The 21,616-nt window shown below is 46.0% G+C and overlaps 1 long non-coding RNA gene across 2 annotated transcripts; it reads left to right on the forward strand.

Annotated features, from left to right (window-relative positions):
* Window positions 1–4,752: 4,752 nt before the first annotated feature.
* On the forward strand, window positions 4,753–21,046 carry LOC147648267 (uncharacterized). 2 transcript variants are annotated; one of them, XR_015280481.1, is made up of 4 exons: window positions 4,753–5,105; window positions 13,655–13,856; window positions 16,381–18,143; window positions 19,911–21,046. It is a non-coding gene; the product is annotated as an uncharacterized LOC147648267 (long non-coding RNA). The 2 variants fall into 2 exon arrangements; XR_015280482.1 differs by lacking the exon at window positions 19,911–21,046 and having other exon boundaries at window positions 16,381–18,256.
* Window positions 21,047–21,616: the final 570 nt, after the last annotated feature.

Raw genomic sequence — 21,616 nt, forward strand, 5'->3', positions numbered from 1 at the left:
TTGGACAAGTGACAGGTGTGGTTCTTTAAAGCCCGGGAAGAGTGGATTCCATCCCTCTAGGGAGATGAGCCCAGGAAGAATTGCCCCACCCTGGACCCTCCTGCGCTGGCCTTGTGGGGTGGCAGCCCAGGGAGTTCAGATTGCGCTTGAGCCCCTGGGGTTTCTCCCTTGCTATGTTCCTATTAGACCCCAACCTTAAAACTCCACCCTGGTTCTGTCCCATAAACTCACCACCTTGTCTCTGTTTGGGGCTCTCTGTCTCTGGATCTAAGTTGAGTTTGTTCCTGCGTTGAAGAAATGGTTTCCTGTCGCCTTGAAAACTCAGCTTCTGAGCTTGCTCACATGGTTTTCTAAAGACTTTCCCAGGACTGTAACTCTAAACATAGAGATGTGTCCATTCTTTCTGATACACGTCTTGTGATGGACATCTCTCACGGCCAGTGCAGTTGGGAAAGTGTTATCCTGACCATCCAATCCCTGGCCGTGGTCAGAAACCTCTAAATCCTGGGAGAAGAAATAAACTCTTCCTTTCACCACACCTGGAGCTGTGTCCGTGTGATCTGTTCATCTCCAGTGGCAACAGTTTCCAGAGATCAGGAAACTGTTACAGAGCAGGAGATCATCTCCTTGAGTCCCATGCTGGTCACTGATAAACTGTAGCCTCCCTGGACACGATGCTGCAGCCCCAGAACACTACACCTCAGCTTTGCTTTGTGGGGGCCCAAGCTCTGCCCTGAAGGTCACCCTACGGCATCCCTAAGTGCCGGTGCCAGAAGAGCCCCCTTCGTTCTCCCACCGGTTGTCATTACTGGCTCAAAAGCACCGCCCAGCTCAGGTAGGAGAAACAGCCCGTGGCACAGTGGGTGCCTGCCCTGCCCAGCCAGGGCTCTCTGCCACAGCAGCAGCAGCAGCAGCAGCAGCAGCAGCGCTTGCCTTGGCTTTACCTGGGAAGCCAGAAGCCTCTGTAAAACTTCAGTGTTCACATCACTGGGAGGAAAGGGATCATGGCCTATTTTAAAATTTTGCATTTCCATTTCCAATCAGATGAAACTGAGATCTTCAGACAGAAGATTGGTTGCTGATTGCAGCCAGGCTGGAAGATCTCCTTCAGAACCATACATAGTACCATCTAATGGGTGTCATCAACACGTTTGAAGTTTGTTTTAAAGACTTGGATTTCAATTCCTTTCCACATTTACTATTTTTCCTTTGGACAGCTGGGGATAGAGCTCAGGAGAAATAAGGTTCTAAATGACAACTTGCTCCCTGTCCCTCATGCCCCTGTCTGTCTGCAGAGCAGCACACCAGCAGCAGAACCTCCTGTGGCTCGCTCTGTGCCTCCAGAGGCAAAAGGGGAGCCAAAGGACAACAATCCCGCACGTGTTGTCAGTCCAGGGCCTGAGCATCCTGAACCAGTAAGGGGTAGCTTTGGTTGGTCCAGTGCAAAGCTCTGGCGCAGTGCAGAGCTGCAAGCTTCTGATCAGGCAGCATTTGCCCTTAGTGGCTGAAGATGCTGAGGGCTGGAGTCCTGCCATGACCTGGCTCTTCAGCCCTGCCACTGACACGTGGGAAGTGGGGTCTGAACTTTCACATGCAGAGAGGGCTCAAGCACCCGCTCCTTTTTCCCCCTGCGTGTCCCTGCAGAGGAACATCTTTCATGCAGTTACAGAAGCTCAGTGTGCTCAGTTCCTGATGAACGTGTGATGCAAAGGGCCTTGTTAAGAAGGTCAAAAGCACAGGCAATATATTAGAAAGTCAGAAGAATTATCATTCTTATAGACCAAGATAGCCAAATCATTCCCTGCATATATTCTCCTCAAATTCTTTCAGTCGTCTGCTCTCCTAGGTCATGTTTGTTCTGCTGCTTTGAATGAACTGATTGTACTCAATTCATACCAAAGGCTGGGGCTAGAACTGCTTGGCACTGATAATGAACCAGCCTTAGACATTAACAAAGACCATGGGAATAGAGCCTGTAGGCCGGACGCTAGCAAGCCTGTACATACATGGTTATGCTTCCAGAGTGTTCTTAGTTCTCTCCCCGGATTGGTTGTTGTTTGTTGCATTAGTTTCCATATTCCTAATCCTGGATTGTCATTGGAACCCTGCCTTCAGAGCTACCCTCAGATCTTCCGTATATATACACCATTGTAGCCACCCCTTTCTCACCTTTTATGGTGGACTGTGTGTTCGCCTTTTGTTTTTGTTATTTTGCCATTAAAGCGGTTTTATTTTTGGGTCACCCAATCATGCCTATCTTTTTACTTGCCACACTTCTCTCAGCTGGCCTGGGACCGAGGTCGCAAAAGCTGAAATGTGACACCAATGCACAAGATGTAGAATCATCTAAACTGAACACAGAAGCAAACTACCTCTGTCAGACCACCTTCACCTTCTAGATCACTCTCTAGATGTACATTGAGGTGTTGGAATGATTATTGCACAAGATTCCCTTTCTGGCTGTAGGCTCTGGAGCTCCTATCTCTGAGTTCACCCAGGGCTGTGTCCCTAACAATTCCTGGTACTATCTGCAGTTTTCCTTGGGCAGGCACAATGGTCTAAGTGAAAACCCAGCCAATGGCACAACTCTCTAGTTTTCAAGGAAAAGACAAGATGTAAAGGTCACAAACCATTTCTCCTGGTTTGCTGCAAGAGTCTTGCTGCACACACATTGTTGAAAGCCAAGAGAAGCTGCACTTGGTGGCACATCTTGTGGCAGAAGCGCAACCTAGCTGTCCAGTAAAGAGAAGAGCTTGGAAAGAACAAACATGACTGTGGAAAAGATTCTTGGAAACTGAGAAAGCTTTCCCACAGTGAAATAAAAACAGAAAGAAACAATCCAGGATGTTCACATGTAGGAATTCCTTTCTTTACAAGCTCCCCTTTTCCATGTTGCACAAGTTCTAAATCACATTAATTCCTAATTCACCTTACCTCTAAAACCTATGACATTGCAAGTTTTAGGCACTCTATCATTAGCTACGCACACTTTGCTTTTCCTTGTTTTTCTTTGAAAGCAATGCTGGAACCACAAGAAACGTGCAAATGTAAGACCTTAGAGTACAGTTCTTTGCTCAAGTGTGAGTTCTAGAGACAGGGAATAAGCTCTGATAGTATTTTACCCTCAGCAGGGACAATACACAGCAGCAACCGAGGTGATCTGTGTGACACTGTGCAGAAGTCAAGACTCTTTGTCTTGGATTAGCATGGCAAAGTTACCATGTTTAAAGAGACTTGGGATCCAGCCTCTTTTGGTTTTCTACCTGTGTCAACAACCAGCAGGAGAAATGAACCAGCCAGCAGTTTCTTTGCAGGCAGGCCCTTTGCTCCAGTGTGAAAGTGCTGGACTGGCAAGGGAGGAGGGACGTGGGGGAGAGCTGAGCTGCTCTATTGGATTGGCATCCAAACTGCAGCAAGAGTAGCAGTTGCTTTTCTTTGAATCCTATCCGCAGTCTCAGATTTTCACGCAGAACCGCACAAGCAAACATCAACAGCCCCGGTGCCGAGGGCACGGTGCCGCGCACAGCCCCACCTCCCCACCCTGAGCCGTCGGGAGAGCAGCACTGTCCCGCAGGGGCTGCATTTCTCCCTTCTCATCCACTCCTCTGCCCTCCCTCATGGCTGGCTCTGCCTGGCACTGGCAGGCTCCTCATTCAACACTTCCTAATGCTCCAGGGGAAAGTCCGGACAGCGCTTTGCTTGTGAGGAAGAGATGGCAGTATGGGGGGGTGAGTAGGCGGGATGAGGTCCAGGGGATGCGAGCATCAGGGGAAAGTTGCAGGTTGCCGGAAATAAAAGTTATAGTGTAGTGAAGAAGAAGCTAAACGAGACGGTGGATATGGCCATGGAGGAAGAAAGAGCTGCTCCATGATTCCATCAGAGCCTGCTTCGGCCTGGCAACGAAGTGGCCAGTGCTGCCCCGGGGCGAGCGGGGCTCGGCCAGGGGCCCTGTGGGGCAGGGTGGGTTCAGCGCAGGGAACAGAGCATCCCAGGATGGGTGAGCATTTCCAGACCCCTGGCACAGCACCAGCTCCACTCTCAGCATCGTGGTCTTCCTGCAGCCCTATGGCATCCACGTGACCCTGGAGATTGAGCTGCTGGACAAGATATCCGCTGGATTCTGTGGTGTTCATCTCCTGGAATGGTTTGAGCTCCACAACAACTTCTTGTTGGTGATGAAGCAGTGCCAGGACCTATTTGATTTCATTCTGGTGTGGGAGATCCTATCAGAAGAGCTAGGTGGTGCAGGAGCTGCTCTGCCAGGTGCTGGAGGACATGTGGTGTTATAAGTGTCATAAGAAATCTAATTGTTGTAACATGTTGATTAATTGTTGATGTCTGGGTTATAAGTTACTAATTATTCAATAGAAAATGTTCCTAGTCGTTAGTTAACATTTGTTGTTAGGGAGTTTGTGTTCTCGTGGGTTTAGAAGGGAAGTGGGCAAAGTCCGGTGATTGGTGTGGGGGCAGTCAAGTGGAGATGGGATGGTGCAGGGCTGGTGGGGTATTGCGCGGTGGTAAGTTAAAAGAACACTCCAGAACATGATGTGCCAGGGGTGATGTCTGCACCAGAAACAACCATTGGTGGAAAAGCCAACCAATCACTCGACGCCCTGGGGGAATGATTGGTCTGGAGTGCACCACGCTAAAGACCAATGACAGCCCGGGAAATGGACCAATCAGAGGGCAGATTGAAAATGGACCAATCATGGACAAGGGGGCATCTATAAAAGGAGCATCGAGCTTCCACTTGGGGTCCTCCTGCAGAGTTTGATTTAAGGGAGAGTGTTTGGCATTGCTATTGCAGAGTTCAGGCTTGTCATGGGCTCTGGCCTCTGTTGGTGTTTTCCTGTAGTTTGGTTAATAAAGGGTTTGCCTTTGTTTTTCTACCCAAAAGTCTGAGCCCATTTATAACAATTTTTGGGAACTCGTCTGGAACTATCATGCTGGGGAGCAGTCTCCACATAGGACAGATTTGGGTGCGCATGTATTTTTTGTCCCCCTGGACTACATCGAGACCGTGGAAGGGACAGCTGATAGGACCCGAAGACCAGCAGAGGCACAGCAACCCCACCTCGAGAGGGAGCGAGGCCCACGACACACAGGTTGGTGTGGTGGGTGGGGTCTGAGGGGAAGGGGCTGTGAAGTGAGTGTGAGTGTGAGTGAGACAGGGGCTGTTAATAGAGACTCCAGAAGCAAGTGGGGCCTGCTAGCACCGCGTTTCCGGACTCCCGCGAGTGGGCTGACCGAGAACAGAGGGAAGCAATTGAGATTGAGTGAGTGGACTCCTAGAATCTCAATTTAAAAATCCTGTTTAGGGGATTTTTAGGGAGCTCGTGGGAGACAGGTAGTACCTTCCCTTACACCAGCCTTACTCGCAAAGGCTCCTGTCCTCCCAAAAGGAGGCTTGTGAGGTGCAGTTGATCTTATCCAGAACCCTCACCCCCTGAGCTAGGAATCCCAAAGAGGGGGTTGGGAAGGGGAAGTCCCCTCTGAACTAGGAACCCAAGAGGGACTGGAGGGAGGAAGGACTGGGGTGGGCAGGGGTGATTGCCTGGAAACCAACCAAAGGGAGGATTTGTTGTCCAGGGAATTAGGACCCCAGAGGTAGGAGGGGTATCTATATCTATATCTATATCTATATCTATATCTATATCTATATTTGATGTTTTTATTTATAGTTTGTTTAAAATTTCTAGTTTGGTCATAATTTGGTCATTTATATTTTTTTTGTGATTTATTCTCGCTCATTTAATGTCCATTTTATCTGTGGGAGATTTGGCTTGTGTTTGGAAGTTTTACTAGGAATTTGCTGTTAGTCTGTGGTTTTCAGGTTTTCTTGTATAGCTGCGGGTCCTTGGAGAGTGCAGTTCTGGGGTGAAGGCTAGCCAAGAGTCCCCAGATCACTTCTCAAGAGAGCCATTTGAGATGGTACGGGGCTGGCGGGGCGGCCATTTCAGATCATAATGGGCTGGCGGGGCGGCCATTTTGGACTGTAACGGGTCATTTGAGGCATCCATTTTAAGCTGAGCGGTCATATTGAATAGGATAGTTATTTAATTCATAGGAATTTCCTCATCTTTAGCTGCTAATCTTAAATACCCATATTTATTGTTACAATGGTTTTAATTGGATACATATAACTGTTTTTATTTCACTCTCTTCAATTGTTTCATTTGGGTTCCATTCCATTTTTATTTTAGTCACAATTTCCATTGTCTGCCATTTTGTTTTTGACAGACATATTTATTTTATTTTCCCACGCTATTTTAATTAATATTTCAATTGTCTGCCATTAATTTTTTTTTTTTGACACCCATATTTATTTAGTTTCCCAAACTATTTTAATTACTCTTTCCATTGTTGGCCATTCTGTCTTTGACCGCCATATTTATTTTTGTTTCCCATACTATTTTAACAACTACTTCAATTGTTGGCCTTTCTACTTTTGAATGTTTTAATTAATCTGTTTTGCTACCCTCTTACCCTTATTTCAGGTGATCACCTGCAGCTGGCATTCCAGTTGTTGTTAACATTCGGGTGTGTTTGATAAGTTGCGCTGTAGCCATTTCCAAAGTGGATTTCTTTAAACTAATGTTTAGAATATCATATTTACTCTTGTTTAAGTGTTTTCTTATTTAGTTTTCCTATTAATGTCTGATCTAGGTAGACCGTAATACTGTTGGATTTATATTACATTCATTATGTCTTCTGGATTTTGTTGTATTCATTGAAAGTAATAGTTGAGTTTCAATAGTAAAAGACAATGGGACAGTGTGTAGGAAAAAAGGTCAGAAAGGAAAACGAAAGAACACCCCTAAGGAAGTAGGCGCTAATAGTCCCCTGGGGGAAATGTTGAACAGGTGGGAAAAAGAAGATATTTTAAAGGGCCTAAATAAAATAAAAATGATAAAGTATTGTACTGAAATATGGGCAATGGAAAGCATTTCAGAGGGCCCTGTCTATTGGCCTTGGTATGGCTGCAAGGAAAAATGGTTATGCTTGGCATTAAATAAACAGGTCAGTTTAAAAGAGGTTCCAGATGAAGAAGCAGCAAAATATCCATCCTGTTGGCTTGAGAAAGTTGAGACAGAGAAAAGTGTGTAGGTATTTCAAGTATCTGAAGGGTCAGGTAGGGAAGAAGGAGGAAAAGTTGAAAAGAAGTGGAACCCCCTAGATAACCTCCCACCACCTCCTCCCCCAACTCCACCTGTTATCCATCATCCTCCTCCTCTGCCATTAGCACCTTACCCCATCTTGCCTTCAGTTCCCACTAAGTCCCTGTCCATACCCTCATGTCCTCCTTCTGAACCTGTTCTTCCTACCTGCCCCACGAATCTTAATTCACCTTCCACTTCCCCAACACCACACACATCCTCCTCAGAACCACCTTTAAGACTCCAGGTTCCCACAGCCTCCCCTGTGTCTCGTCCAATTATTTCTGTAATCCCAGCTGCATCTTCAAACCCTCACCTAAGTCATCAGATATTCCTGTACCTATCCTTGCCCCCAACAGCCTCCAGAATATCCCTTTCTCTTTCTCCCCCATAACTCAATGTGTTGGAGAGAGGATGGGGTTAAAAGAAAGACTAGGGACAGAAATGGAAAGGGAGTGTGCACAAGGGGGAGAGAGTACATACGGTTGTGACAGACAGAGTGAGAATGAAAAAGGCCAACAGGTACAATACCAGATTCCAGGCTGAGAAAAACAGGAGTAAAAAAGAGAGATCTGAAAGGTTGTTTCCATTGACAGAAGTACCTATGTGGGGTGCTAGAGGGGGAATAGGGTTTGTAGATGCCCCACTGACCGCCTCTGAGCTGAGACATTATAAAAAGGAAATAAAAGCCCTATTGGAAGATCCAGTTGAGGTACCGAACCAACTGGATCAATTCTTGGGTCCAAGCATGTATACCTGGGAAGAATTAAATTCAATACTGGGTATACTTTTCTCCCTAGAGGAGAATCAATTAATTCAGGCAGCTGCAATGAGGATTTGGGAAAGAGAGAATCAAATTGTTCCTAGAGGAGAGGAAAAAGTGCCTAATAACCAACCGGGATGGGATCCCAACGAGGAAGAAGGATGGAGGAATATGAGGGACTATAGAACACTGATGATACGAGGAATAGGAGAGGCAGTTGCCAGAGCAAATAATGCCAAGCTAGTGTTTGATAGTCACCAGGAGAAAGATGAAAGACGCAGCACTTGGCTCGAAAGATTGAAAAGGAATTTTCAATTATACTCTAGTGTTGATCCAGAGAGTCCAGAAGGACAGGTATTGGAAAGAATACAGTTTGTAGCTAAAGCCAGGGTAGACATCAGAAGAAAACTGGAAAAAATTGAGTAACTGGCAGGAGAAGGGCCTTAATGAGTTCTTGAGGGAGGTGCAAAAAGTATGCTTGTCGTTCTGATTGGGAATGGCGATAAAGAATGACATGGACTCTCAAGGGAGTCACAACAGGAGAATCTCTCTAGTTTATTGCTCTAGCTTGTCTTATAGACAGATAGGTGGAAAAGTACAGAAAGGAAACTCTTATTGGTTAGCAAAGTGCTACATCACCATCATTGGTCAGTGGGGCTCACTACCCCCCTGACTCTCTCCTGCAAGGAAAACAAGAGGACAGACAAACAGCACCTGGCAATTGTTTTCTGTCTCTGAGGATTGTTTTGAAATCCTCCTATGAATTTCCCAGGCTAGCTTCTCAGGCAGGACTGAGAGGCCATGGGCCTGCAGTTTCTGCAGCTCCCTGCAGCCTGTTCCAAAGCTAGCATCCATATATGCTTAAGAAGGGAGGTGGAGAAAATCAAGGCAAAAGCTAAAATCATGATAGCAGTGGCAAAGCCAAGTATGTGGGTTGATAAAAATGAGCCAGTGAAAGAGGAGAAAGGGGGATTGAAAAGATGGGCAGAGGGGAAGAAAAAAGGAGATGGAGAGAGACAATCCCTGTGGGTGGATATGGTTTGTTATTGCTGTAATGAGAAGGGTCATAGCAAGAGGTTTTGTAAGAAGAGAGAGCAAGATGAAAGTATAGCCAAAGAACAAGATACCTTGGAAAAGATTTTGAGGGGAGACGATAAGGGGTGTCAGGGGCTCTATGCTCTATGGGACGGGATTGAACATCAGAGGGAGCCCGTGGTAAAGATGGAAATTGTCCCTCAGAGCGAAGAACAGGAATTTTCAGTTGACACTGGGTCAGATAGATCAATATTTCTGAGATTCCAAGGGGGTATAAATTAAGTAATTGCAGATGTAAAGTGAATGGTGCAAAAAATGAACCATTTGAAGTATTTCTTGTAGAAAAGGTGAAAGTAAAAGGGAGTTTCTGGGAGGGGTGTGCAGATTTGTTGTACGTGCTGGACATAGGGTGCAATCTTTTGAGCCGGGACTTCCAAGTGCAACTGCAAATAGGATTGGTAGCAGAGGGAGGACGTATGGTAGCCAGGATGTTGGTACTGAGAAATGACGATGAAAAAGGGGTAAATCCCAAGGTGTGGGCAGAAAAAGGATGTCATGGACTATTAAATATTCCCCCCATAGAGATTAAAATGAAATACTATCCATCAGGGTGAGACAATATCCAGTATCAGCAGAAGGAAAACGAGGGTTAAGTACAGCGATTAAGGAGTTAGTTGAAGGGGGAATATTAGAACCATGTATGTCACCAGATAACACACCAATTTTACCAGTCAGGAAACGTGATGGTACATATGGGTTAGTGCAAGATTTGAGAGAGGTTAATGAACAAACTGTCACCAGGTACGCGGTGGTGGCTAATCCATATCATTTATTAAATAAAGTGCCATCAGAACAGGCATGGTTCAGCGTCATTGATCTGAAGGATGCCTTTTGGTCCTGCCCCTTAGAGAAGGAAAGCAGGAAGTGGTTTGCATTTGAATGGGCAGAGGAGGAAACAGGCCGGAAACAACAGTTGCAATGGACCCAGCAACCCCAGGGATTTACGGAATCTCCCAATTGATTTGGACAAGTCTTAGAGGAACTAATGAAATGGTCTGGGCTCAGTAAAGGAACAAGTCCTACAGTATGTAGATGATCTCTTGGTTTCAGGGAAATCAAAAGAAGAGGTCCAAAATATGACAGTGATTTTACTAAATTTCTTGGGGGAGAAAGGTTTGAGAATGTCAAAAAAGAAACTACCATTTGTAGAACCTGAAGCGAAATATTTAGGGCATTTCACTGGAAAAGGATACGGAAAGTTAGATCCAAACCGAGTCCAAGGGATATTATCATTATCGGCACCAAAGACCAAAATGGATATAAGGAAATTATTTGAGCTAATTGGATCTTGCAAATTGTGGATAGAAGATCATACTAAATTAGTTAAATTCTTATATGATTAATTGGTAGGGGGTGAACCTATCACTTGGCTTGAGGACGATGAAAAGAAGTTCCTGAAATAGAAAGCAAGATTGGCTAGTGCCCTTGTATTGAGCTTGCCAGATCCAAGTCGATTGACTCGATCTTCTCGAGTGTGGCCCGGCTAGCTCAGTGATGAGGTTTCTCTTCACTCGAGTTTTGAGCCAGCATATGTTTGTGAGATTCACTGATTTTCTTCAAGAATTCAAGTCTATAGAGCGAGTAAAGAAATCAGGGGGGGACTCTCTCTCTGGTTTGCATTCCACAGTTTATTTCTGTGAAGGGGAATCCAAGGGACGAGAGACAAAGGATTTGGGGTCTGGGGGGTCTCTTTTAACAGGGTTTCTCGGAGGGAGGGAACATCAGAGAAAGAACCAATTATTTTTCTCAGTTAGTACATCTTACAAACTTTCTACAAATCAAGGTTACACACACCAAGATAAGAAATAACAGACACCAACTTCTTCAAATGCCCACAAAGGTGTAGGAGTATTCTCCACAGAGGGGCAGAGGAGGAGAGAGGGGGGGCTTGGTTTCCTGGCAACCCAGGGGGGAAAGAAAGGGAAGGCAAGGTAAGCCTGGCCTCTCAGCTTCCATAGCTCAGAGGCATTCTGGGACGAGAAAAACAGAGTTACAAACTTCCGTGTTGGAAAGAAGGGTTCTCTTCTCTCAACCCCGTGCTTTCCTGGGCTAAAGAAACTTCAAGCAGCTGGAAATGCCAGCGGGGTCCTCTCTTTACTCTATCCGGCCTCTCACCGTGGGGCTGAGGAGAGAAACTTCAGTAACCGTGGTAACTTGACACCAGGTAAACAATTAGGAAAAAGAGAAGCTGGGGGTCGGGGGAGGATCACAAATAAAAGATGGGAAAAGATACATTTCAGGCTATCAACTACAACAGTCGATGATTTGAACCATTTGTTAATACTGAAGAGGGAATTGCCTATGGTGTCCTGGTACAGGAGTGGGGTGGGCTTATGAAGCCTGTGGCTTATGTGTCAAAATTATTGGATGCTGTGGTTAGAGGGTGGCCAAATTGTCTCCAAGCCATAGCCACGACAGCAGCCCTCATAAAAGAGAGTTGGAAACTAACGTTTGGGAGCAAAATCCAAGTGTATACCCCACATGATTTGAAAGCCATTCTAAGCAAAAGGGCTGGTCACTGGACATCAGATAATAGACTCTCAAAATATGAATTAATTTGGCATAATAGTGAAAGCCTGGGATTAGCAATTACAAAAATTCAGAATCCCTCGCAGTTCCCGTATGGAAGACCAACAGAAGAGGAGTCAGAGCACTGGTGCCTTGAGATCATTGATTTACAGACCAAGGTCAGAGAAGACCTTCTGGAGCATCCGTTAACCGAAGGGGAAATTCTTTTTGTGGACGGTTCATCCAAAGTAGTAAATGGAACAAGAATGTCGGGATACGCCATCATTGGCGGGTGTAACATGACTGTTACAGAGAAAGGAAAGCTCCCTGATAGTTGGTCTGCACAGTGCTGCGAGAGCTAGGCACTGTTAAAAGGATGGAAATGGCTTAATCGAAAGAGCGGACCTATCTCTGCAGACTCCAGATCTGCTGAGGGGGTGGTACACACCTTTGGGAAAATTTGGACTGAAAGAGGCTTTGTAAGTTGCAAAGGGAAATCGTGAATTCATGAGGGTTTAATTAAAGCTGTGCTGGAAACTTTGATGGGGCCAGAGGAGATAGCAGTAGTCCACGTGAAAGGACATCAGAAAGGAGATTCAGTGAGAATAAAAGGAAATCACTTAGCTGACCAAGTAGCCAAGGCAGTTGCTTTAGAGAACACCAGCAAAATACTACAGCTGGTAGAAGTGGGGGGTAAGGATGATAGAAACAAAGAAGATGAGGGAGTTCCGATATTCAGTGAAAAAGAGCAAGAAGAATTATAAAAGCATGGTGCTGTTAAAAATGAAAAAGGGGAATGGAGGATGCTGCATGGGAGGCAAGTACTAAACAAACCACTGGCTCAGAAGGTGTTAGAGAGCCTCCATGCTTCAACCCATTGGGGGACCCAAGCGTTAATGATCCCTTTGTACGGACTTATGCCTCTATTGAAGTATTTGAAGTCCTTAGAGCTATAACTCGAGAATGCACGATCTGCTAACGGGTAAACCAAAAGGTAATGGGGAAATTTCCTCAAGAGGGAAGAGAATTGGCTAGAAGACCCTTCCAAAATATGAAGCTAGATTATAGTGAACTTCCCCAGGTACAAAGATTCAAATATCTATTGGTTATAATTGATCATCTAACTCATAACAACCAAGGCAACAGCAGAAGTCTTTAATAAATTCCTTTTGGAACAATTTATACCAAGGTATGGACTAATAAATACTATAGATTTAGATAGAGGTCCACATTTTATGTCAAAAATCCTCCATCAAATAACAGCTGCCCTAAATATGGCTTGGAGACTCCATACCCCCTGGAGGCCACAAAGTTCTGGACGGGAACTTTGAGGGAATCAATCAAACACTAAAAATAGCCCTCATGAAATTAACAGAAGAGACAAAAAGCAATTCACTGAAGTGTCTTCCTCTTGCTTTAACGAGGGCAAGGACAAAACCTAGAGCAGATTAGGGGGTTTCCCCATACAAGATGATGTTTGGTCTACCATTCCTGACCACTCCGGGTACCATTGGAACATATGAGGAGTGTAATATACATACAGAAAATACAATAATAAAAATAATATATAATATAAATACAGGCAGTGGCTAACACCTTGGAAGAATTAGGGGAGAAAGGATAACTCCCTCAAACCACCCCCTCTGATTTTAAAGTACATGAATTTAAACCTGGAGATTGGGTCCTGATTAAAACATGGAGAGAACAAGCATTAACTCCAAGATGGGAAGGTCCCTTCCGAGTTTTGCTAATCACTGAAACAGTGACCCAGACACACGAAAAGAGATGGACACATGTCACCAGAGTCAAAGGACCAGTCCCTGCTCCTAAGGAACCAGCTTCTACTCCCACAGAATGGACAACAACAAAAGTGTCAGACACCAAGCTCATTTGAAAGAAGAAATTTCCAAATCAACCTCCTGGGAACAGGAAATAATAAGAGTCTGTTTTAAAAGTTGCAACTATGAGCCACACTAATTATTTAACTCTATTTAAATATTCAACCCTTGTTGAATGTATTTAAAATATATTAAGTTTTAACTGTGTATAATCTATTTAAAGAAATTGTCTAACGTATGAGAATGTACGAGGTTGAAGGTTCCTTGTTAACCTCTGGTATTTCTTGTTGCAGATGCCAAGATCCTAAGAAGCAGATAGAGCATTCTCCCACACATCTAGCAATCAGGCCCTAAAAGAAACAAGCAAATGGATACAAAAGGGAAAATTTACAAGCTCCTGCAACAAAGAAGTAAAATAGTACCCAGCTAGGAGTGCCAAAAGAAGGGAGGCATGACTGGATCAGGATACACTTCTTGCCACAAAAAGAGCCACAGGTGAGAAAGTGAGGCATGGGTGGGAAAGTGACCTGTACCAGACTCCTGCTGGTATTTCTCCTCTTACAAGTAATGGTCCAGAGAGAAGAAGTGGCTCCCTGTGGTAAGTGCTACTACCCCACATATGCAGGAGACTCTTGGACTGCTGTCCTCAGAGTACATACTAACCCAAACCTCAATTGTATCAACTTTTTAGAACTGACTATTGTAATGAGGATGGGAAAATGTATTGGCTGTCCGAAAAGGTAGGGAACATGAAATGAAAATTGTTGGGGGAATGCTCTATGAAGGAGAACTGGATTTGTTCAGAGAAAAAGCCTATTGCAAGTGGTACTGCCAAAGGAGTTTATAAGCCAGACTGGATCAAAGATAGAGAGGGGAGAGGGATAATAAAGCAGGGACCTGGGATACAGGTACCATAGGGGGGAAAACCTATTCTTGGATTTGGCAGAGAGAATAAGCCGTGAGTTTAACATTACTAACTTTTGGATTTGTGGTGACACCCAAATGGCCGAAATCTGGCCATGGAAAGGAATGCCTTTGAGCCTACAGAATTTACTATGGGTATTAGAAAAAGGAGAATCCACACCAGATAAAAGACCAGAAGAGGAAGTCTGGAGCTTGCGATCTGATGCCATTGGTGAGGAGTGCATATGGAGAAGAGGCCCTAAATTCACTTTTTCTGTAGGTGAGCTGCCTTGGAAACAGTATCTAGGAATGAATGATACCCATAAACGGTGGAAGAAAATACTGATAATTGTTGGAGGTGCCCTAATCAGTGTCTCTTGCCTCTGTTGGTGTTTTTCTGTAGTGTGGTTAATAAAGGGCTTGACTTTGTTTTTCCTCCCAAAAACTCTGAGCCCGTTTATAGCAATGGCACGGCAGCAGCTGTGACATGCTGCACAGGGACATCCAACCCAACAAATCCTTCTCAACCTGGCCACCAGACAGGCCCAACTGATTGACTTGGGCTGTGGCACCTACCTGCAAGTCTAGACACAATTTGCAGGTGAGCTCATGTAGGGCCATGCTCCTGGTCCTGGCACCTCATGGCCCAACCTGGGTGTGGCACTGGAGATTCCCCCTTTTGCTGCCAGTCATGGGCACACCCAGGAGCCACAGAGATCTGCCTGTAATTGACAGAAGGAAAGAAGGAAAGTTCAGGAGCATCATTCCCTATTTTCTCACTGCTCAAACAGTGCTCATCTCCCTCATAAAGACAAAATGCAGTTTTTCTGTGCATTGATAGCAGCTTATTGCACCTGCTAAGCTGAGAGGCTTTTTGCCCTGCTGCTGTGCTACAGGCCGAGGTAGCAGCATTATCTAACACAGCGATACAGAGAGGGACCTAAAGCAATGGACTTTGTGCCACTTCATCTCAAAAGTCAAAACTCTCAGCAGACACAGATGGAAGAGACTCTCACACTCCCTGTTTGCTGTGTTGATGCACACCTGGCTGGCACAGCTTTTCCTGATGGAGAATAACAGCAAGGGACAGCTCCCTCCCCCCCATGCAGCCCAGAGATCTGCAGGACAGCATCAGCCCCTGGCTTTGTAAGTGACCAGTTCTGCTGGGATGGAAGCCAACCAGCAAATCCTCACTGACTTCAGTGACAGCAGCAGCAGTGCCTGCATGTGATCCCCAGGTCTGGGGCCTGGCTGGACAAAGGATGTACACAGCACACTGCCCCTGAAGGACGTGATTTTGGAAACAACCACCTGCCACTGTCCGCTGTTGTTTGCAGTAGGGTCACAGGGGCCACCCTCAAAGCCACCTGGGACAGCAGATGACAGGCCCTGGTCTCTGGGAAAAAACATGGGGCAGAGAACTCAGTCTCCAGATGAAGTTTCCAGATTCAAGAGGCTGCAGTGAGCAGCCACCTCAAAGGGCAGACAAATGAGGCTCTCCTGTACTGTGGTGGTCAACAGCTGGCCTGAAGGCCTCACAATTATAATGAAACCCCGTTCTGTAAGTGAAAGGTGTGTGTTTATGTAAGTGCCTCGATTATGTCACTTGACCAGTGGGAGCTGTTGGAGAGCAGGCCTAGAGCACTGGGGACAGAGCAGCTCTTGCCTGGCTGACCGGGTGGCAACCGGTTCAGCCAGTGGGGATTGCCCGTGCAGTCCTTCTGATCTATATAAAGAGAGCTGAACTCAGTGAAAGGTGGCTGCTGTGCATGAACCCAGCGTGTCTTGTCGCTTGTGTGTCTCCCAGACTGCGACAACTGGTGACCACTGGAAGTGATACAGGAGCTGTCAGGGGTGGAGCGGGGAGACAGAAGGGGCAGAGAAGAAAGACAGCTGGAAAGAACTGCCTGCAGCATCTGGGCTGAGCAGAGCTGTGGGATAGACATGGGGCATCTGGGAAAAGCTGCTGGCAGCATTTGAGCTGTGAAGAGTGGTGGGACAGCCGTGGCACAGAGGGGAAAAGCTGCCCACAGCCTTAGAGCTACTAACAATGCTGTAGAGTGCCATGCTTGGTCAACACCTCTCCTTTCTGTTTTTTCCTTTTTTGTAATTGCAGGACATCAGCAGCATGGGTGCATGGGTGCATGGGCTTTGGCACCTGCAGAAAAGCCTGAAGCGGCACCTGGCTGCTCCGATGAGGTTCCTTGCCCCAGTGAGGCAGTGCCTGGTGATGGAGTGGGGTTTGCTGCCACTCCGTGCTCTGCCACACCTCCGTGCCCTGCCTCCAAGTGCTGCAGAGAGGTGCTTACTGCTGGGCAATGTGGGACCATGTCCAGCTGCGGTCAAGCCCTGGCCACTGCCAAGCTGCTTCTGTTGTGGAGCTGTGCTCCGCAGCCTTGACGAGCAGGCATTCTGTGAGCGTGCCTGGCTGTGCTGGCCACGCATTTTCTATGGAGAAAGAGCATCCTGCAGCTGCTTCAAACGCACCTGTGCAGCATCACAACAGCGCTCGCCTGAGACACACGTGTCATCAGAAGCATCTGGTGCCCAGTGAAGCATCATACCCAGAAATAATGGTGGACCACAGAGACCTGATGTTGCCGCTGCTGTTGCAGCAGACACGCTGCTATCACCGGAGATGGAGCTACCTCTGGAAAATAGAGCGGCAAGGGACGCCAGGGATACAACCAGAGAGAGCCAGAGCCACCGTCCCCTTGGTTAGCCCTGAGATGTCACCGCCATCACTGCACTGCCAACAGCCCTGCCTGATCCTGTAAGCATCTGGCAAAAGGTGAAGCAGGCAGCTATTGTGAGTGGGGAAAGTGAAGGAGCAGAAAAAATGGATGTGCCCGTGTCAGGGGGCTGGGAGCCAGAGGACGGGACAATTGCTGCATCTCCCGTAGTAAGAGGCAGTGGAAATCTACCAGGGAAATGCACCCCTTTCCAATGGCTGGCACTTCCTGAGCTGCGTCAGCTGGTTGCCAAGCACGGATCAGGTTTGCCTGCCGTTGCTAATATGCTGTGCTCTTTAACAACAGAGGAAGGAACACCATTTGACATGAAGCAACTAGCCAAATGAATGTTTACAACTGTCCAATATATGCTGTTGGAATCAGCAGATGGAATGGAGACACTGCGCTGATAATCATGGAGTTAAACAATATAAAAGTTCCACTCCAAGATCCATGTTACGAGGCCGAGGTCCCTCAGCTTTTAGGACTAGCACCAGCGAGACATCCAAAACTCCAGGCCAACCTGCATCCACTAACAATGGCATGGATGAAATACTTGGGAACAAAGGCATTATTTAAAGTAGCAAATAAGACAATCCAACACAAGCGTATTCCAAAATCCAACAAGGAGTCAAAGAAGCATATCTACAATTCATGTGGAGGTTACAAGGTGTGATGGAGAAACAAATGACAAATCCTGAGGCCAGAAATGCCTTGATTTTGCAGTGAGGAAGGGGCAATGCGAACGAGGATGGTTGAAGGATTATAGAACTGCTACCAAATGAAAATCCATCACTAAATGATATGATCCCTGCCTGTTCTAATGTTGGTTCTCATTCCCACAGGATGACTTTACCAGCTGTTTCAATTGCCGCTGCTGTAAGAGTGTCACCTTGTCAGTGTTAGAAATGCAGACAGCAAAGCCACCTAAAAATGAACTGTCCCCGCAAGGCTGCTTCAGTGGGAACATGCCAGGGTCAGAGGAATATGGACATCAATTGTAACAAGGGTGGAAAACCCGGTCATTTAGCCAAGCAATGCAGATCACAATTCCATACTAACAGACATTGTCTCAAGGAGCAGGCAAAGGGAGAATCCAGCGTGAGGTCTCCTTGCCCTCCTGTGCAGGTGCCGTGGTTTTAAAGCAGTAAGTAAAAAATTACTAGAAAAGTTACTTCTTTCTTGGTGTGAGATATGGATTAGAAGAAGAGCAAAACAGGCATAAAACTTAAAAGGAATAAAGAAAGTTTATTAATAAAACGATAAGAAAACGAGAATAATACTCCCAGGAAACCCTTTTCTCCCCCACTACTCAGCCATTTTCTTATTCATCATGACAACATAGCAACAAAAAAACTTTGGTATTTAAAACAGTCACAATTCTTGCTAGAGTTTTCTTATCAGTCTCTGTAGAGAAACAGAAGTCTTTTTCTGCGAATCTCTGGAGTTTCTCACAAGAAAACTAATTTTCTTTATAAAAAATTCTCTGATGCCAGCTGCTTGTAAATCTGCTATCCGTTGTCTTCTCTCATTTTACATCACTCTGAGGTGTGTTATGGGTCAAATGTGTCTGGGGATGTCATTTTTAAGGATGAGTTATTCAAAGGCAAAAGTTCTCTTCATTTGTCTCTGTGAGCTTCCCTGCAAACAGAAGTTTTCTCTTTGCTTCTACAAAGCCACAAATCTTCAACTATTACTTCTTCCGCTCTGTTCCAGCACCTCACTGTATCACAACCACTTCACTTTTTGCTCAAAATCCACACTTTGAACTGCTCTATTCCTCCCAAAATACTCTGTCATGAATTAAAGCAGTTTTTTCAGAACGCTATTGTCTATCTCTGTAGCTTTCACAGAAAAATATTTCAGCTTCTTAAAGCATCTCCTTATTCTTTATCTCTTCTAAAGCTTAATTCTTTCCTTCACTGTCTCTGATAGTTTATAAACTCTTTTTACATGTTCATTACTCTCTCTTTCTTTCTCTGGAAAAAAACCCCATTAATCTGCTGGTCACATCTGGGTAATGAAAGGGTTAAAACCTTGTCCAGGCTTTGTAGATGGTTTTGTGATCTCTGCCGGAGCAGCAGCTGGAGCTGTCTGCGATGGAAGATTCTTCATGGTAGCTCTAGAGAGTGTGGTCACTGTCTCAGCTCGCCGCAAGTCAAGAGCGCTTTTCTTTCTCTACTCGACCATCTCTGGTGAATTCAGTCAGAGCAAAAACTGCAGCCGAGCCAGGGACCGGCCTGGCCCGGCCAGAGCCCGGGGGGAAGCTCCGCAGGCCCCATCTCTCGGCCGGGAGCCGCGGCAGGCCCAGCCCAGCCCCTGCGTGGGCCACATGGCCTGGGCAGGGGAACGGGAGGCCAGCTGGAGCTCTGCTACCTTTCCCAGCCAGAAACAAAGAGACAAAGAAATTCCCAGGCTTAGGTCTTAAGGTGGCGTTCACAGGTTGATCTCACTTTTCAATAGTCAAAAGGGATGTCAATTCTTAGAAATGGCCAGTTGTTGGCCGGGAGAAAAACTCCCACCAAACAGCCTCTAGCAGTTTGGACTTCTTGAGGTGTTTCTCTTTGTTTTCTTAAATGCCAATCTATCACAGCAGCCTGTGCGAGTAGCTCACAGGGAGGAATGAAGGAGCCGCTGGAATGGATGTTTCCACCCTCATCTCAGTGACCATAAGCACCTTAAAAGTACATCAAATCCCACTTGATGCCCAGGGGCCTATCGGGAGAAGGCTGAGAGCACTCGTACTTGCAAGGTCCAGTGCCACTATGCAAGATATCGATGTACACCCTGCTCTTAATAATTCAGACTTTACCGGATAAATACATGCTACCCCCCTATTCCACTATTGTGACTATTCCTGAAAAATACAAAATAGCCCAGCTTATCCCTTTGATGTCTTGTCTTCCAAATACAGACCCCAAGGTGAGAGGAGACCAAGGCCTCAGGTCGACCGGTGAACGAACCTCACGTATTTTGGACCCAGGTTGCTGGCGATCAGAGGCCTAACATGGTGTGTACTATCACAGTGCCGTGGGCACAGCCCTCCCAAATAAAGGTTAGTGGAATGATTGACACAGGGGCAGATGTCAGCATCATCTCTGCCCAAACTTGGCCTTCATCATGGCCCACCACAGCTGCGGGATCCACTGTTGCTGGCCTCGATGGGACCACGCAGAGCTCTTGGAGCAGTAAGCCTGTGTTGCTGAAAAGTCCAGAGGGTCAGACAGCCACCATCTGACCTTACTTCACTGCAGCACCACCTAACCTCTTGGGGAGGGATGTTTTATCTGCCTGGGGAGTCCGGGTGGGGACAGATTTTTGATGGGGCTACTGTTTGAAAGGGCTGTTTGAAATCTCATACACTAGTCCTAAAATGGTTACCTCTCAGCCTCTGTGGGTACCAAAGTGGCCCCTAGAGAAGGAAAAACTACATGCCCTGAAGTCTTTGATGCAGGAGCAGCTGGTTCAAGGGCACCTAGAACCCTCCACAAGCCCTTGGAAAACCCCGGTGTTCGTCATCAAAAAGAAGTCGGGGAAATGGAGGTTGCTCCAGGACCTGAAAAAAATCAGTGTAGTCACAGAAACATGGGAGCTTTACAACGTGCTGTGCCATCTCCCACAATGCTTCCTGCCAACATGGACATTCTGACTGTGGATCTAAAAGATTGTTTCTTTCCTATTCCACTACAGCCAAATGATACCTCAAAGTCTGCCTGCACAGTGTCTTCTTTTAAGAACACTGCCCCTTTGGAGCACAATCAATGGAAGGTTCCTCCTCAAGGCATGAAAAATAGCCCTACCGTTTGCCAATGGCATGTTGCTCGGGCATTCTCATCAGTAAGGCAACAATTGCCTTATTGTTATCATTATATCATGATATGGATGACATTTTAATAGCCACTCTAACTAAGAAGATCTTTCACTAATTTGGCCGAGCCTGATATAAGCATGAAATCATTTGGGCTGCAAGTGGCACCAGAAAAGCTTCAGCAGCAACCACCTTGGAAGTACCTTGGGCTCCAAATTATGCATCAGACTATTCAGCCCCAAACAATTCAATTCTCAACAAAAATTAAGAATTTCAGTGATGCTCAAAACTTCTTATCAAGTGGCTCAGAACCTATCTAGGACCCACCGCTCCACAATTAGTACCCTTATTTTGCCTCCTAAAGGGTGATCTTGATCTAACTTCCCTCAGGAAGCAAAAAGCCATTCTTGAAAGAGGAGAGCAGACCCTCACAAACAGACAGGTCCACCGGCTTTTCCCAGAAGTGTGTGTCACTGTGTTTATATGCACTGCTGAATTCCATCCTGCTGCAATTATTGGACAATGGGGTACTCAGTTGTCTGACCCTTTTGCATGTTTTAGAATGGATGTTCTTACCCCATCAACCAAAAAAGACAGCCCCTAGCATCTTTGAATTAATTGCCCAGCTAATCACGAGATGTCATCAAAGTTGCTTACAAGTGACTGCAAAAGATCCTTCAAAAATCATTCTTCCTATAACACAAGAAGAATTTGAATGGTGTTAGGCCAAGAGCACTGCTTTGCCAAGTGCCTTACAAAATTTCTCAGGGCAAATCTCTTACCATCTACCGAGTCATACGTCACTGCAATTA

This window comes from Cyanistes caeruleus, chromosome Z, assembly GCF_971803275.1.
Source record: "Cyanistes caeruleus chromosome Z, bCyaCae1.hap1.1, whole genome shotgun sequence".
In the NCBI taxonomy this organism is placed as follows: Eukaryota; Metazoa; Chordata; class Aves; order Passeriformes; family Paridae; genus Cyanistes; species Cyanistes caeruleus.